Raw genomic sequence first — 17,761 nt, 5'->3', positions numbered from 1 at the left:
TTGTGACTTTCCCTGATCCAAGTGTGAGTTCTGTGCTTCCGGTAGTATATGCATCTACTACCATTCACACCTACTCATACTCGTCCCAAGTATTGTCCCGCAGTCGACCAAGTCACCAAACAAGAAAATCACAAAACAATTTAACACGTACGAATGTGTCCAAATAATCATAAACAATTTCCCTAGACTCTACTAGGACTTCTTCATTGCTCAATCTTCAATCATCAACTCTACTTCAACTCGATTGGTGATGGAAATACCAGACGATGAGACAACTTCAAGAATTTCACCAATCGTTCCATCATCCCACCAATCAAATGTGTACTTCAGACGTACCGTACTCCTCTAAACGTTCCGTTATTTTATCAGACATAAAATAAAGGCATGACACCACTCTTACGATATCTTCCGATAGGTGTCATTCACTATCATAATCCCTTTGCATTTCCTTCATTTACTCAAATCTCTACAAGTCTTCACCATGACCTCTTGTACATCCAAGCAGACATTTGGTGTACCAAGCGAGAATTTTTAAGATAAGAAAGTTTTTAATTACGTTAAACGTATAAATCTCCTTATCACCCCGAAACGTTTACATGCTAGTTCTAATATCGTAGCCATACGCTTAGAATCCTAAACACATAAGGTTTCCAGATCCGGTCGGCAACAGACCATGGATCTGAACAAATAATAGCATCAATTTAGCTATCACACAAAACAATTAGCACATAAAAGCATTTTAGGCATCATTCCTAAAATAAACTAGTGCTTGTGTCAATTTAGGTGTACTACCTAACATATTTTAGACACTCCTCACAATCATTACTTAGCATTCTAAGTTTAAGTCTAGAAATTTCCTACATATTCCTAGTTCGCTTAAACTAATGCTCTGATACCAACTGTAACATCCCCCTCTGGCACGTATCACAATATTGTCCGCTTTGGGCGACTCGGCAGGAGGACTTCCCAGGGGGTCACCCATCCTGGTACTACTCCCGCCCGAGCACGCTTAACTGCAGAGTTCTTATGGGATCTGCTGCCCTCACGGTTTTAAAACGCGTTGTGATAGGGAAGGTATCCACACCCCTTATAAGGAATGCTTAGTTCTCCTTCCCAGCCGATGTGGGATCAGATCTAACCCACTTTCACCCCCCATTATAGGGTTCGACGTCCCTATCGAACACATCGACCCATGCCCCTAGCTCTGATACCAACTGTGACATCCCCATTTTCACGACCAGAAAAGACCGATTTTGTTTATGCTTTGTTTTATAAAATCAGAGTAATCTTTTAAAGATAACGGTTGCGGAATTTGTTCCCAAAACAAGATATGATAAAAACATATCAAAACATTTCTCAAAGAGAATGTATTTTCATTTAAATAATAAAACCTCGGGATGTCATGTTCCGATACAGACACATAAGCATAAACAGAACATACATTCATTTACTCTAGTGATTTACATCTCCTTTAATCTCTCAGTGCAAAGCAGCTTCATATCGATACCTGTGATACAATTAAACTGAGTGGGTCAGGCTTGGGAGCCTGGTGAGCATATAGGGTTTTCAACCCACAATAATATAATTATTATATTCAATCATCAAACAATCAACCCAATTACCCATCCCCATTATTTTATTTTAATCTTCCCTAAAGATATTATCCTAAGGGTCATCTCCTCTATCATATTTACCGCTCATCTCCTTACATCTTATATCCTTATATGCTTGTTCCTAAGAACTTTTCCTAAGGATCATCGCCTACATTGCATAGACAATACTAATTCGGGGATCACTCCCTCAATATATGTCTAGTAAGGGTTAGGGTATCATCGCATGATTACGCAGCCACAACATCGCCTGGACTCGTAAATCATAATAAGGGTTAGACTATCATCGCATGAATACGTAGCCACAACATCGCCTGGACTCGTAATTCATAGTAAGGGTTAGAGTATCATCGCATGAATACGTAGCCACAACATCGCCTGGACTCGTAATTCATCACCTACAGGTTATGAGCCTGCTGGTGTTTCCACGGGGTCATCTAGAACAGTCCGTGGTCGCCATCTATACTCTGGTAGATGACTACATCGCCAAATTGCCACATCGCCGGTAAAGGTTATGGTACCTCCTCTCATCTCACATCACCTATTTATCATAACCTATCTATCATCACCTAATTATCATCACCTAACTATCATCACCTATCTCTCATCACTTAATTATCATCACACATCATCTAATTCATCTACCCATGTTCTACCCAACATATTTGTAGATATAAAATACATACACAGATTAACTCATTTAACACCTATATAAAACATCCATTCCACACTCATCTCAAATAAACAACAATATATAAACACATAGCACGTATTTCGTAGCAAATACTTAATATATATATATATATATATATATATATATATATATATATATATATATATATATGTATATGTATATATGTTAGAAGAAAGTGATCACATACTCACCCAAAACATATACTTAATACATTCACACAATACTTGTATTAAAATCGTGTTATGAAAGGGACTATACACTCATTTGATCAGAAGATGATCGGACAGCACTACGACTTGCAGAAGTAGTAATCCTCAGCAGATCTGGAAGATCTTCACAAAAATCGAACTTCTCGCGGGCAGAGCTTCGGCTCGGGAAACGCACTTCTCGGGATCTTCGGGCTTCGGGACTTGCTTCGGGTCTCGGGGTTGATACCGGGGCTTTGGGGTACTTCTGGCACGCAAATCGAGGTAAAACGGGAGAGAGAAGAGAGAAAATAGCAACCCTAAACGTCTGGCCCTTCAAATCTATTTATAGGGCAAATTTGGCCCTTGCCACGTCGTGGCAACCTTGTTCCACGTCGTGGGCTTGGTCGTCACTGCATGCGTCATCCCAAGTTGCATCTGGGGGCCTTCCGGAGGTGTCAGGACACTTGCCACGTCGTGGCAACCTTGTTCCACGTCGTGGGCTCTGACAGTTTTGGGGTTTCGCGCCCCGAACTTCAGAAATTCATAACTTTCGCATACGAACTCCGTTTTCGACGTTCTTTATATCGCCGCGAAGGTGAGATTATGCTCTACAACTCTCATTTAGACTCCATTGGCTGATTTTGACTTTATTTTTAATATATTATAAGTATATTACTTATATATTATCTTTAGTAGGCCGGGACAGGAAAACTCCGTTCGAAATTCATAACTCCTTCATCTGAACTCCGATTACGTCCGTCTTTCCGTCGTTGCACTACTATCTATGAGATCTTCAATTCTCATTTATATCACTAAGGATAGATATATATCTACCTTAAATTCACTATCTACGTCGCGTTGGGTCGCGCTAGGTCGTGCCGGTTCTGACACGAAACTTCGACAGGTAATAACTTCTTCGTTATAACTCGGATTTTGGCGTTCTTTATATGCACGGAAACCTTGTGACATATACTACAACTTGGTTAAGATTAATCCTTCTAAATAATCTTCCATCAAAAAGTCATTTTTGATGCTTATCGTCTCTAAATTGACTAGCCCGGATCTACGGGCGTTACAATTATCTCCCCCTTAGGATGATTACGTCCTAGAATCATCAACGGAACAGGATTCGTATACTGACTCCATACGCTATCTCTCCATCCTAAGTAATAACCGTAACTTCTATGTTTTCCTCGAAAGAGTATTTAACTCTATGGCTTTCTTGACCGCAGACGATGCCCAATCTTGCATCTGCTCATCGTACTATGTTGTACTTTCAATCATAACTTCCAAGTTACAAAATAAGTCCTTATTGTGGACTCCTTCTTCTTCTCAGGATAAACACTTTCATTTATCTATTGTAACAAACCGATGGGTCGTGTTCTAATGACCTCTCATCGTATGATGCAACGCTTAGACTCAAGTCTCTTAGAGTCAAACTTCTTTCATATTCTAACGTGATATAATCACATTTTTACATGTAGCCTTTCTAGCTACAAGCTTCCTTAACAACAAGCGTGATGCTATCGATCGCATTGATTTCAATCTTTTGACTTAGGTCAGATGTTACATCTAACTTGGTTCCATGAACCACGTAACAAACTCCTCGTAGTCGGACTCAATTTTTGATATGACCACTAGGGTCGGAATAACAACCATCTTACTAGTCACTACCGAAACAAGGGTAATGACACACTTGAACAAAACGGAATCAATTACTAGCTTCTTGGTAACCTTGTGACTTTCCCTGATCCAAGTGTGAGTTCTGTGCTTCCGGTAGTATATGCATCTACTACCATTCACACCTACTCATACTCGTCCCAAGTATTGTCCCGCAGTCGACCAAGTCACCAAACAAGAAAATCACAAAACAATTTAACACGTACGAATGTGTCCAAATAATCATAAATAATTTCCCTAGACTCTACTAGGACTTCTTCATTGCTCAATCTTCAATCATCAACTCTACTTCAACTCGATTGGTGATGGAAATACCAGACGATGAGACAACTTCAAGAATTTCACCAATCGTTCCATCATCCCACCAATCAAATGTGTACTTCAGACGTACCGTACTCCTCTAAACGTTCCGTTATTTTATCAGACATAAAATAAAGGCATGACACCACTCTTACGATATCTTCCGATAGGTGTCATTCACTATCATAATCCCTTTGCATTTCCTTCATTTACTCAAATCTCTACAAGTCTTCACCATGACCTCTTGTACATCCAAGCAGACATTTGGTGTACCAAGCGAGAATTTTTAAGATAAGAAAGTTTTTAATTACGTTAAACGTATAAATCTCCTTATCACCCCGAAACGTTTACATGCTAGTTCTAATATCGTAGCCATACGCTTAGAATCCTAAACACATAAGGTTTCCAGATCCGGTCGGCAACAGACCATGGATCTGAACAAATAATAGCATCAATTTAGCTATCACACAAAACAATTAGCACATAAAAGCATTTTAGGCATCATTCCTAAAATAAACTAGTGCTTGTGTCAATTTAGGTGTACTACCTAACATATTTTAGACACTCCTCACAATCATTACTTAGCATTCTAAGTTTAAGTCTAGAAATTTCCTACATATTCCTAGTTCGCTTAAACTAATGCTCTGATACCAACTGTAACATCCCCCTCTGGCACGTATCACAATATTGTCCGCTTTGGGCGACTCGGCAGGAGGACTTCCCAGGGGGTCACCCATCCTGGTACTACTCCCGCCCGAGCACGCTTAACTGCAGAGTTCTTATGGGATCTGCTGCCCTCACGGTTTTAAAACGCGTTGTGATAGGGAAGGTATCCACACCCCTTATAAGGAATGCTTAGTTCTCCTTCCCAGCCGATGTGGGATCAGATCTAACCCACTTTCACCCCCCATTATAGGGTTCGACGTCCCTATCGAACACATCGACCCATGCCCCTAGCTCTGATACCAACTGTGACATCCCCATTTTCACGACCAGAAAAGACCGATTTTGTTTATGCTTTGTTTTATAAAATCAGAGTAATCTTTTAAAGATAACGGTTGCGGAATTTGTTCCCAAAACAAGATATGATAAAAACATATCAAAACATTTCTCAAAGAGAATGTATTTTCATTTAAATAATAAAACCTCGGGATGTCATGTTCCGATACAGACACATAAGCATAAACAGAACATACATTCATTTACTCTAGTGATTTACATCTCCTTTAATCTCTCAGTGCAAAGCAGCTTCATATCGATACCTGTGATACAATTAAACTGAGTGGGTCAGGCTTGGGAGCCTGGTGAGCATATAGGGTTTTCAACCCACAATAATATAATTATTATATTCAATCATCAAACAATCAACCCAATTACCCATCCCCATTATTTTATTTTAATCTTCCCTAAAGATATTATCCTAAGGGTCATCTCCTCTATCATATTTACCGCTCATCTCCTTACATCTTATATCCTTATATGCTTGTTCCTAAGAACTTTTCCTAAGGATCATCGCCTACATTGCATAGACAATACTAATTCGGGGATCACTCCCTCAATATATGTCTAGTAAGGGTTAGGGTATCATCGCATGATTACGCAGCCACAACATCGCCTGGACTCGTAAATCATAATAAGGGTTAGACTATCATCGCATGAATACGTAGCCACAACATCGCCTGGACTCGTAATTCATAGTAAGGGTTAGAGTATCATCGCATGAATACGTAGCCACAACATCGCCTGGACTCGTAATTCATCACCTACAGGTTATGAGCCTGCTGGTGTTTCCACGGGGTCATCTAGAACAGTCCGTGGTCGCCATCTATACTCTGGTAGATGACTACATCGCCAAATTGCCACATCGCCGGTAAAGGTTATGGTACCTCCTCTCATCTCACATCACCTATTTATCATAACCTATCTATCATCACCTAATTATCATCACCTAACTATCATCACCTATCTCTCATCACTTAATTATCATCACACATCATCTAATTCATCTACCCATGTTCTACCCAACATATTTGTAGATATAAAATACATACACAGATTAACTCATTTAACACCTATATAAAACATCCATTCCACACTCATCTCAAATAAACAACAATATATAAACACATAGCACATATTTCGTAGCAAATACTTAATATATATATATATATATATATATATATATATATATATATATATATATATGTATATGTATATATGTTAGAAGAAAGTGATCACATACTCACCCAAAACATATACTTAATACATTCACACAATACTTGTATTAAAATCGTGTTATGAAAGGGACTATACACTCATTTGATCAGAAGATGATCGGACAGCACTACGACTTGCAGAAGTAGTAATCCTCAGCAGATCTGGAAGATCTTCACAAAAATCGAACTTCTCGCGGGCAGAGCTTCGGCTCGGGAAACGCACTTCTCGGGATCTTCGGGCTTCGGGACTTGCTTCGGGTCTCGGGGTTGATACCGGGGCTTTGGGGTACTTCTGGCACGCAAATCGAGGTAAAACGGGAGAGAGAAGAGAGAAAATAGCAACCCTAAACGTCTGGCCCTTCAAATCTATTTATAGGGCAAATTTGGCCCTTGCCACGTCGTGGCAACCTTGTTCCACGTCGTGGGCTTGGTCGTCACTGCATGCGTCATCCCAAGTTGCATCTGGGGGCCTTCCGGAGGTGTCAGGACACTTGCCACGTCGTGGCAACCTTGTTCCACGTCGTGGGCTCTGACAGTTTTGGGGTTTCGCGCCCCGAACTTCAGAAATTCATAACTTTCGCATACGAACTCCGTTTTCGACGTTCTTTATATCGCCGCGAAGGTGAGATTATGCTCTACAACTCTCATTTAGACTCCATTGGCTGATTTTGACTTTATTTTTAATATATTATAAGTATATTACTTATATATTATCTTTAGTAGGCCGGGACAGGAAAACTCCGTTCGAAATTCATAACTCCTTCATCTGAACTCCGATTACGTCCGTCTTTCCGTCGTTGCACTACTATCTATGAGATCTTCAATTCTCATTTATATCACTAAGGATAGATATATATCTACCTTAAATTCACTATCTACGTCGCGTTGGGTCGCGCTAGGTCGTGCCGGTTCTGACACGAAACTTCGACAGGTAATAACTTCTTCGTTATAACTCGGATTTTGGCGTTCTTTATATGCACGGAAACCTTGTGACATATACTACAACTTGGTTAAGATTAATCCTTCTAAATAATCTTCCATCAAAAAGTCATTTTTGATGCTTATCGTCTCTAAATTGACTTGCCCGGATCTACGGGCGTTACAATTATCTCCCCCTTAGGATGATTACGTCCTAGAATCATCAACGGAACAGGATTCGTATACTGACTCCATACGCTATCTCTCCATCCTAAGTAATAACCGTAACTTCTATGTTTTCCTCGAAAGAGTATTTAACTCTATGGCTTTCTTGACCGCAGACGATGCCCAATCTTGCATCTGCTCATCGTACTATGTTGTACTTTCAATCATAACTTCCAAGTTACAAAATAAGTCCTTATTGTGGACTCCTTCTTCTTCTCAGGATAAACACTTTCATTTATCTATTGTAACAAACCGATGGGTCGTGTTCTAATGACCTCTCATCGTATGATGCAACGCTTAGACTCAAGTCTCTTAGAGTCAAACTTCTTTCATATTCTAACGTGATATAATCACATTTTTACATGTAGCCTTTCTAGCTACAAGCGTCCTTAACAACAAGCATGATGCTATCGATCGCATTGATTTCAATCTTTTGACTTAGGTCAGATGTTACATCTAACTTGGTTCCATGAACCACGTAACAAACTCCTCGTAGTCGGACTCAATTTTTGATATGACCACTAGGGTCGGAATAACAACCATCTTACTAGTCACTACCGAAACAAGGGTAATGACACACTTGAACAAAACGGAATCAATTACTAGCTTCTTGGTAACCTTGTGACTTTCCCTGATCCAAGTGTGAGTCCTGTGCTTCCGGTAGTATATGCATCTACTACCATTCACACCTACTCATACTCGTCCCAAGTATTGTCCCGCAGTCGACCAAGTCACCAAACAAGAAAATCACAAAACAATTTAACAAGTACGAATGTGTCCAAATAATCATAAACAATTTCCCTAGACTCTACTAGGACTTCTTCATTGCTCAATCTTCAATCATCAACTCTACTTCAACTCGATTGGTGATGGAAATACCAGACGATGAGACAACTTCAAGAATTTCACCAATCGTTCCATCATCCCACCAATCAAATGTGTACTTCAGACGTACCGTACTCCTCTAAACGTTCCGTTATTTTATCAGACATAAAATAAAGGCATGACACCACTCTTACGATATCTTCCGATAGGTGTCATTCACTATCATATTCCCTTTGCATTTCCTTCATTTACTCAAATCTCTACAAGTCTTCACCATGACCTCTTGTACATCCAAGCAGACATTTGGTGTACCAAGCGAGAATTTTTAAGATAAGAAAGTTTTTAATTACGTTAAACGTATAAATCTCCTTATCACCCCGAAACGTTTACATGCTAGTTCTAATATCATAGCCATACGCTTAGAATCCTAAACACATAAGGTTTCCAGATCCGGTCGGCAACAGACCATGGATCCGAACAAATAATAGCATCAATTTAGCTATCACACAAAACAATTAGCACATAAAAGCATTTTAGGCATCATTCCTAAAATAAACTAGTGCTTGTGTCAATTTAGGTGTACTACCTAACATATTTTAGACACACTCCTCACAATCATTACTTAGCATTCTAAGTTTAAGTCTAGAAATTTCCTACATATTCCTAGTTCGCTTAAACTAATGCTCTGATACCAACTGTAACATCCCCCTCTGGCACGTATCACAATATTGTCCGCTTTGGGCGACTCGGCATGAGGACTTCCCAGGGGGTCACCCATCCTGGTACTACTCCCGCCCGAGCACGCTTAACTGCAGAGTTCTTATGGGATCTGCTGCCCTCACGGTTTTAAAACGCGTTGTGATAGGGAAGGTATCCACACCCCTTATAAGGAATGCTTAGTTCTCCTTCCCAGCCGATGTGGGATCAGATCTAACCCACTTTCACCCCCCATTATAGGGTTCGACGTCCCTATCGAACACATCGACCCATGCCCCTAGCTCTGATACCAACTGTGACATCCCCATTTTCACGGCCAGAAAAGACCGATTTTGTTTATGCTTTGTTTTATAAAATCAGAGTAATCTTTTAAAGATAACGGTTGCGGAATTTGTTCCCAAAACAAGATATGATAAAAACATATCAAAACATTTCTCAAAGAGAATGTATTTTCATTTAAATAATAAAACCTCGGGATGTCATGTTCCGATACAGACACATAAGCATAAACAGAACATACATTCATTTACTCTAGTGATTTACATCTCCTTTAATCTCTCAGTGCAAAGCAGCTTCATATCGATACCTGTGATACAATTAAACTGAGTGGGTCAGGCTTGGGAGCCTGGTGAGCATATAGGGTTTTCAACCCACAATAATATAATTATTATATTCAATCATCAAACAATCAACCCAATTACCCATCCCCATTATTTTATTTTAATCTTCCCTAAAGATATTATCCTAAGGGTCATCTCCTCTATCATATTTACCGCTCATCTCCTTACATCTTATATCCTTATATGCTTGTTCCTAAGAACTTTTCCTAAGGATCATCGCCTACATTGCATAGACAATACTAATTCGGGGATCACTCCCTCAATATATGTCTAGTAAGGGTTAGGGTATCATCGCATGATTACGCAGCCACAACATCGCCTGGACTCGTAAATCATAATAAGGGTTAGACTATCATCGCATGAATACGTAGCCACAACATCGCCTGGACTCGTAATTCATAGTAAGGGTTAGAGTATCATCGCATGAATACGTAGCCACAACATCGCCTGGACTCGTAATTCATCACCTACAGGTTATGAGCCTGCTGGTGTTTCCACGGGGTCATCTAGAATAGTCTGTGGTCGCCATCTATACTCTGGTAGATGACTACATCGCCAAATTGCCACATCGCCGGTAAAGGTTATGGTACCTCCTCTCATCTCACATCACCTATTTATCATAACCTATCTATCATCACCTAATTATCATCACCTAACTATCATCACCTATCTCTCATCACTTAATTATCATCACACATCATCTAATTCATCTACCCATGTTCTACCCAACATATTTGTAGATATAAAATACATACACAGATTAACTCATTTAACACCTATATAAAACATCCATTCCACACTCATCTCAAATAAACAACAATATATAAACACATAGCACATATTTCGTAGCAAATACTTAATATATATATATATATATATATATATATATATATATATATATATATATATATATATATATGTATATGTATATATGTTAGAAGAAAGTGATCACATACTCACCCAAAACATATACTTAATACATTCACACAATACTTGTATTAAAATCGTGTTATGAAAGGGACTATACACTCATTTGATCAGAAGATGATCGGACAGCACTACGACTTGCAGAAGTAGTAATCCTCAGCAGATCTGGAAGATCTTCACAAAAATCGAACTTCTCGCGGGCAGAGCTTCGGCTCGGGAAACGCACTTCTCGGGATCTTCGGGCTTCGGGACTTGCTTCGGGTCTCGGGGTTGATACCGGGGCTTTGGGGTACTTCTGGCACGCAAATCGAGGTAAAACGGGAGAGAGAAGAGAGAAAATAGCAACCCTAAACGTCTGGCCCTTCAAATCTATTTATAGGGCAAATTTGGCCCTTGCCACGTCGTGGCAACCTTGTTCCACGTCGTGGGCTTGGTCGTCACTGCATGCGTCATCCCAAGTTGCATCTGGGGGCCTTCCGGAGGTGTCAGGACACTTGCCACGTCGTGGCAACCTTGTTCCACGTCGTGGGCTCTGACAGTTTTGGGGTTTCGCGCCCCGAACTTCAGAAATTCATAACTTTCGCATACGAACTCCGTTTTCGACGTTCTTTATATCGCCGCGAAGGTGAGATTATGCTCTACAACTCTCATTTAGACTCCATTGGCTGATTTTGACTTTATTTTTAATATATTATAAGTATATTACTTATATATTATCTTTAGTAGGCCGGGACAGGAAAACTCCGTTCGAAATTCATAACTCCTTCATCTGAACTCCGATTCCGTCCGTCTTTCCGTCGTTGCACTACTATCTATGAGATCTTCAATTCTCATTTATATCACTAAGGATAGATATATATCTACCTTAAATTCACTATCTACGTCGCGTTGGGTCGCGCTAGGTCGTGCCGGTTCTGACACGAAACTCCGACAGGTCATAACTTCTTCGTTATAACTCGGATTTTGGCGTTCTTTATATGAACGGAAACCTTGTGACATATACTACAACTTGGTTAAGATTAATCCTTCTAAATAATCTTCCATCAAAAAGTCATTTTTGATGCTTATCGTCTCTAAATTGACTAGCCCGGATCTACGGGCGTTACAACAAGTTGGGAGCCCCAACTTGACGAGTAAGCGTTGGAAAGGAGAAACCTAATTTTCCGGGTTTTGCACCCTAGATAAAGAACTTATGGTCCATTTGTGGCCTCCCTCGTCGTCTTTACAATCCATAAGCAAACCCTAATCAAGATAACCCTCCATATTGAGTGTGTGTAAGGATAAAGAGTGTGTGTTTGGTACATTTCTTGAAGAACTCAAGGATTTAAGAGCTTGGAACGAGAAGGAGCTTATAGATCCAGCATCTACTCAATTGTAGCAACCATTTGAAGGTAAAAAGCTATTAACTTGATCTTTCTTTGGTTAGATCTCTCCATTAAAGATATTAGGGCCTTTTTAGCCCATTTTGGACCTATTTTTTTGGAAGTTGGGAATGAATTCAAGTTGTAACTTCAGATATGAACTCTTCTAGGCCCTTATAGTCATAAAGTTATTGACTTTATCAAGCTTTGGTCCTTCTTCATGCCCTTAACCAATTATCAAGTGTGGTTTTAGCATTTTAGCCTCTTGAAGCCTTGTATGCACGTAAAGTTGGCAACTTTACGTGGAAACTACACCCTAGGGTACTGGATCTGTAGTTTGGAGCTTTAGTTTTGACTAAAAAGGGTTGAATAGGTTTAGACTGGGGGGAAAACTCGACGAGGTGGATCGAGTTACCTCGATTTCTGGATACTGAGTGAGCTTGACGAGTTGATGAGACAACTCGACGAGTTGACTAGGGTTTTTCCCAGATCTTCTGAACACTGAAGGAACTTGACGAGTTGCTAGATGCACTCAACGAGTTGGGGTCAACACGGATTGTTGACCTTGACTATTGACTTTGACTTTGACTCGGGTTGACCAAGTTTGACTTTGATGGTATTTTTGGTATTTTAGGATTTTGACAAAGTTAATCACATGATGGTTGTAGACATTTGAGTTGGAGCATCAAGTTGGGACTTATCTTATCAGTTCAACATTTCTTGAGAGGTGAGTCTTCTCACCATACCAATGGGTCCAAGGCACCAAGGTCGGCCCATTACATGATATATGGATTGTTAGTTGATTATGTGATATGTCGGTGTGACATTTGTATGGAAGTCCCCGGGGGGGTTCCCCTGGCAGTAGATTAAGACCATGAGGAGGTTCCTATGCCATTTGGTGTAAGTCCTTGGAGGGTTTCTACGACTTCCTAGTATGTTTACATGTTTAGCTCGTATGTTATTTCTATGGTTAGTGAAGACCATGTGGAGGTACCCACAGCAGATAGCCATGACCACGTGGGGGTTCCAGTGGCAGTTAGCAAAGACCATGTGGGGGGTTCCTGTGGAAGATAGTTAAGACCACGTAAGGATTCCAGTGACACCTTGTATAAGATCTTGGAAGGTTTCCACGACATCCTTATATGTTTGTATGAATGGCTTATGTTTATGTGTAGCTTATAGAGTTATTATGGATTATGTGATTATGTGGATTGTGTGGGGTATGCTTTGGAGAACTCACTAAGCATTACCTTAATGTTTGTTGTTTGTTTCAGGTACTTTAGAGCCTAAGGGCAAGGGAATGGTTTGATGGCGTGGCGTGTACTCTCTTCGACGATTTTATTTTGGGACAATCTGATGTATTGAATAAAATATTTAATGTTATGAATTTTGAAAAAAATTGTTATTTAGATTTCATTTTTATGGGACTGTTTTGGTTATATAAAAATGATAAAAAATTTTGGAAAATTTGGGATGCTACAACCTTTTCTTTTATGAAATTGACATCATGATTGTAGTTGCTTTGTGTATGCATCATGGATATACATCAATAAGATCTTATAGCCTGAGAATGTTTGGTTTGGAATTATTTCCTATTCTTGTTTTGATGAGGGGCTTAGGGTAGGATCAGATATTCGAATGTCTATAGGGTCTAGTGTTATGTACGGCTAGCATATATGAGTGTTGCAGGGTTGGTGGAAGTTTCATGGATGAGTCATGAGGGGTCCGGCCAATAGTGAGATGTTTAGCTTTTCCTCTAGAAGTGAGGATTGCATGAACATTTATGCTTATGAGTATTGTTAGGGTGTTGTGATGATCCTTGAGACATACACAGGTAGGTGTGGAAGGTAGTATGGGCCCATACTACTAAAAGCACAGAACCTGTATGCGTAGCAAGGAAGTCACAACCCCTAGGGCTTCGTTAGGAGTTGGTTCCCCATTATTTATGTGGACTATCTGATATCTTCCTGGTGTATTTTCAGGATGGTGACTACGAGGCGAGTTCAGATTGGACTCGGGTCGAGATCAGGGACTGATAGTCAGATGAGATCGGATGAGTTGGATGCCATGATCAGGAGGATCCTCCATGAGGAGGTTGTGGCCATCGTCCGGGATTAGATTCCGGAGATGTTCGGGTCTATTAAGACCGTGATGAAGGAGTTCTTCAATGATCAATACACAGTCATTGCTAAGACAGTTGTTGTTGCTGCCTCCGCAGCCGTGGCAGCTGCAGGTGTTGGGACAGGACGGGCCTTTCACTATCGGGACTTCAATAAGACGAAGCCCCCGACATTTGATGGAGTCCAAGACTTGATTGTGGCCATGAGGTGGCTATCTGATGTGGAGGGGTGTTTCTTTACGTGTCCATGCCCTGCTGACCAGAAGGTCAGGTGCGCTCTAAACCTTCTGAGATCCAAAGAGAAGGATTGGTGGAGACTTGTTACAGGATCGTACTCTGATGAGCAGAGGGCTGCGGTATCTTGGGATCAGTTTAGAGAGATGTTTCGTACTCACTACATTCCTCGGGTCGAGCGGGAGAGGTTGGCTTAGGAGTTTTTAAACCCGAGGCAAGGATCAGAGTTAGTGACGGAGATCACTTGGATTACCTAGAGGGAGATGTTTTACCCTAAGTTTGCTTCAGAGTGGACTCGGGTGACTTGTTTCTATTCAGTGGTCTGATATCATGCTGAAGTTATAGGAGGTCGTTAGGCGACGTGAGCTTAAGATAGAGTTTCAGTTGAGAGAGAAGAGGTAGGCCCCGACACAGTCACAGCCGGCAACGAAGCAGTTCAAGGTCGCTGATTCTAGGTCTGGAGGTCAGCATGGCCACACTTGTGGGAAGTGTGGGAAGGTTCATGTTGAAGCATGTCGATCTAGTAGTGGGTGCCACAAATGTGGCAATAAGGGGCATTTGAGAGGGACTGCCGCTAGTCCGCCCCGATTTCGAGTATAAGGAATTTCTATCATTGTGATCAGGTTGTCCATGTGAAGGTCAATTGTCCATTGCTCGCCGCTAAGCCAGCCTAGGCTCCCGCACCCGCTACATTAAAGGATCACTAACGGGAGTCAGCGCAGGGCGGAGCCCCGGAGGGCTCGAGGTCGTGCTTTTCAGCTCACACCAGATGTTGTGACCGGTATGTTTCTATCCCTTATCTTATTGACTATGTTTCTTTTATGCTCATATGTTCGTACCTCTATTAGGTACGTTCCTAGTGAACTCTTTGCCTTTTTTAGTGTTGTTTGACACGGGTTCGAGTCGGTCTTTTGTTTTTCAGTCCTTTAGTAGGGAGTTTGTTTTTCGTACTCACTACATTCCTCGGGTCGAGCGGGAGAGGTTGGCTTAGGAGTTTTTAAACCCGAGGCAAGGATCAGAGTTAGTGACGGAGATCACTTGGATTACCTAGAGGGAGATGTTTTACCCTAAGTTTGCTTCAGAGTAGACTCGGGTGACTTGTTTCTATTCAGTGGTCTGATATCATGCTGGAGTTATAGGAGGTCGTTAGGCGACGTGAGCTTAAGATAGAGTTTCAGTTGAGAGAGAAGAGGTAGGCCCCGACACAGTCACAGCCGGCAACGAAGCAGTTCAAGGTCGCTGATTCTAGGTCTGGAGGTCAGCATGGCCACACTTGTGGGAAGTGTGGGAAGGTTCATGTTGAAGCATGTCGATCTAGTAGTGGGTGCCACAAATGTGGCAATAAGGGGCATTTGAGAGGGACTGCCGCCAGTCCGCCCCGATTTCGAGTATAAGGAATTTCTATCATTGTGATCAGGTTGTCCATGTGAAGGTCAATTGTCCATTGCTCGCCGCTAAGCCAGCCTAGGCTCCCGCACCCGCTACATTAAAGGATCACTAACGGGAGTCAGCGCAGGGCGGAGCCCCGGAGGGCTCGAGGTCGTGCTTTTCAGCTCACACCAGATGTTGTGACTGGTATGTTTCTATCCCTTATCTTATTGACTATGTTTCTTTTATGCTCATATGTTCGTACCTCTATTAGGTACGTTCCTAGTGAACTCTTTGCCTTTTTTAGTGTTATTTGACACGGGTTCGAGTCGGTCTTTTGTTTTTTGGTCCTTTAGTAGGGAGTTTGTTTTTCCCATGGGGGAGTTCGAGTGTCCGTTGTGAGTTTCTATCACCAACTCACACGAGGTTTCTTCTTCTTCGGTTTATCAGGGATGCGCTCTAGAAATCTTCGGGGTGTCCTTTCCGATCGATTTGATTCCGATTCCTAAAAGGGATTTCTATGTGATCGTGGGTATGGATTAGTTAAGCCGTTTCGGTGCCATGATCGACTGCAAGCTCTAGCAGGTGGTAATTCAAACTCCAAGTGGGGGAGAACTAGTTATTTATGGAGAGGGCGCTAGGTTGGGTTCTGGGTTTTGTTCAGCAGCCAGGGTTCGACAGTATATTTAACACGGATGTGTAGGTTATTTGGCTTATGTGGTGCATACGTGAGTTGGAGATCAGGTGTCAGTTGCTGACGTTCCGATTGCCAAGGAATAGGGATGAAAGTGGGTCCAAACCTGGACCGGATGGACCCGGACCCGGAAAATGCGGAACTAGTTAACAGGATTTTGTAAAACTAAAAACCGGATCGATATATAGGAACCGGTTCTGGTTCGATTCCGGGTATAGTACCGGGTAAAGTGGGTCTAGAACTGAAAAAACCGGAAACATCAAAGTGGGTAGGTTGGAACCGAATAATGTGGCTTTAGAACTAGAAAACCTGAAAAACCCGGAATTTTTTGGTAATTACTTACTACTTAGTGGGTTGAACTTTAAAATTTTTTCATATTGATATACCGACTTCAGGGGGCTATAAGTTATCGAATATGAAACCAAAATTGACAAACTTATAATCTAAAATCATATACAAACTCTAAACTACACTATGGAAAAAACCACATGTCAATCTGACTTTAAAATGAGATATGCATGTGTTAACTTTTTCACATAATTCAAAGTACAAAAACAAATAGCTGAAAAGTTGAAAATTTTCAGCTTTGATATCTCGACTTTGGGGGGCTATAAGTAATTGAATATTAAACCAAAAATGACAAAATTATAGTCTACAATCATGTACAAACTCTAAACTACAAGTTGGAAAAAAACCTCATATCAATCCGACTCCAAACGAATTAGATATGCATGTTTAAAAACTTTCACGGATTACAAAAAAGCTGAAAAACTAAAAACTTCAAGCTTTGATATCTCGACTTTGGGGGGGGGCTGTAATTCATTGAATATTAGATCAAAAATGACAAAAATATAGTATAAAATCATGTACAAACTCTAAACTACAAGTCGGATAAAACCTCCTCACAATCCGACTTCAAACGAATTGGATATGCATGTTTTAAAACTTTCACATATTAAAAAAAAAAGCTGAAATACTAAAAACTTACAACTTTGATATCTCGACTTTGGGGTTGTAAGTCAATGAATATAAAACTAAAAACGGAAAGATTATAGTGTAAAATCA

Source organism: Lactuca serriola, chromosome 8, assembly GCF_051521515.1.
Source record: "Lactuca serriola cultivar US96UC23 chromosome 8, Lser_US96UC23_V15, whole genome shotgun sequence".
Lineage (NCBI taxonomy): Eukaryota > Viridiplantae > Streptophyta > Magnoliopsida > Asterales > Asteraceae > Lactuca > Lactuca serriola.
The sequence above is the reverse complement of the archived record's forward strand: the minus strand, read 5'-3'. Positions refer to the sequence as shown.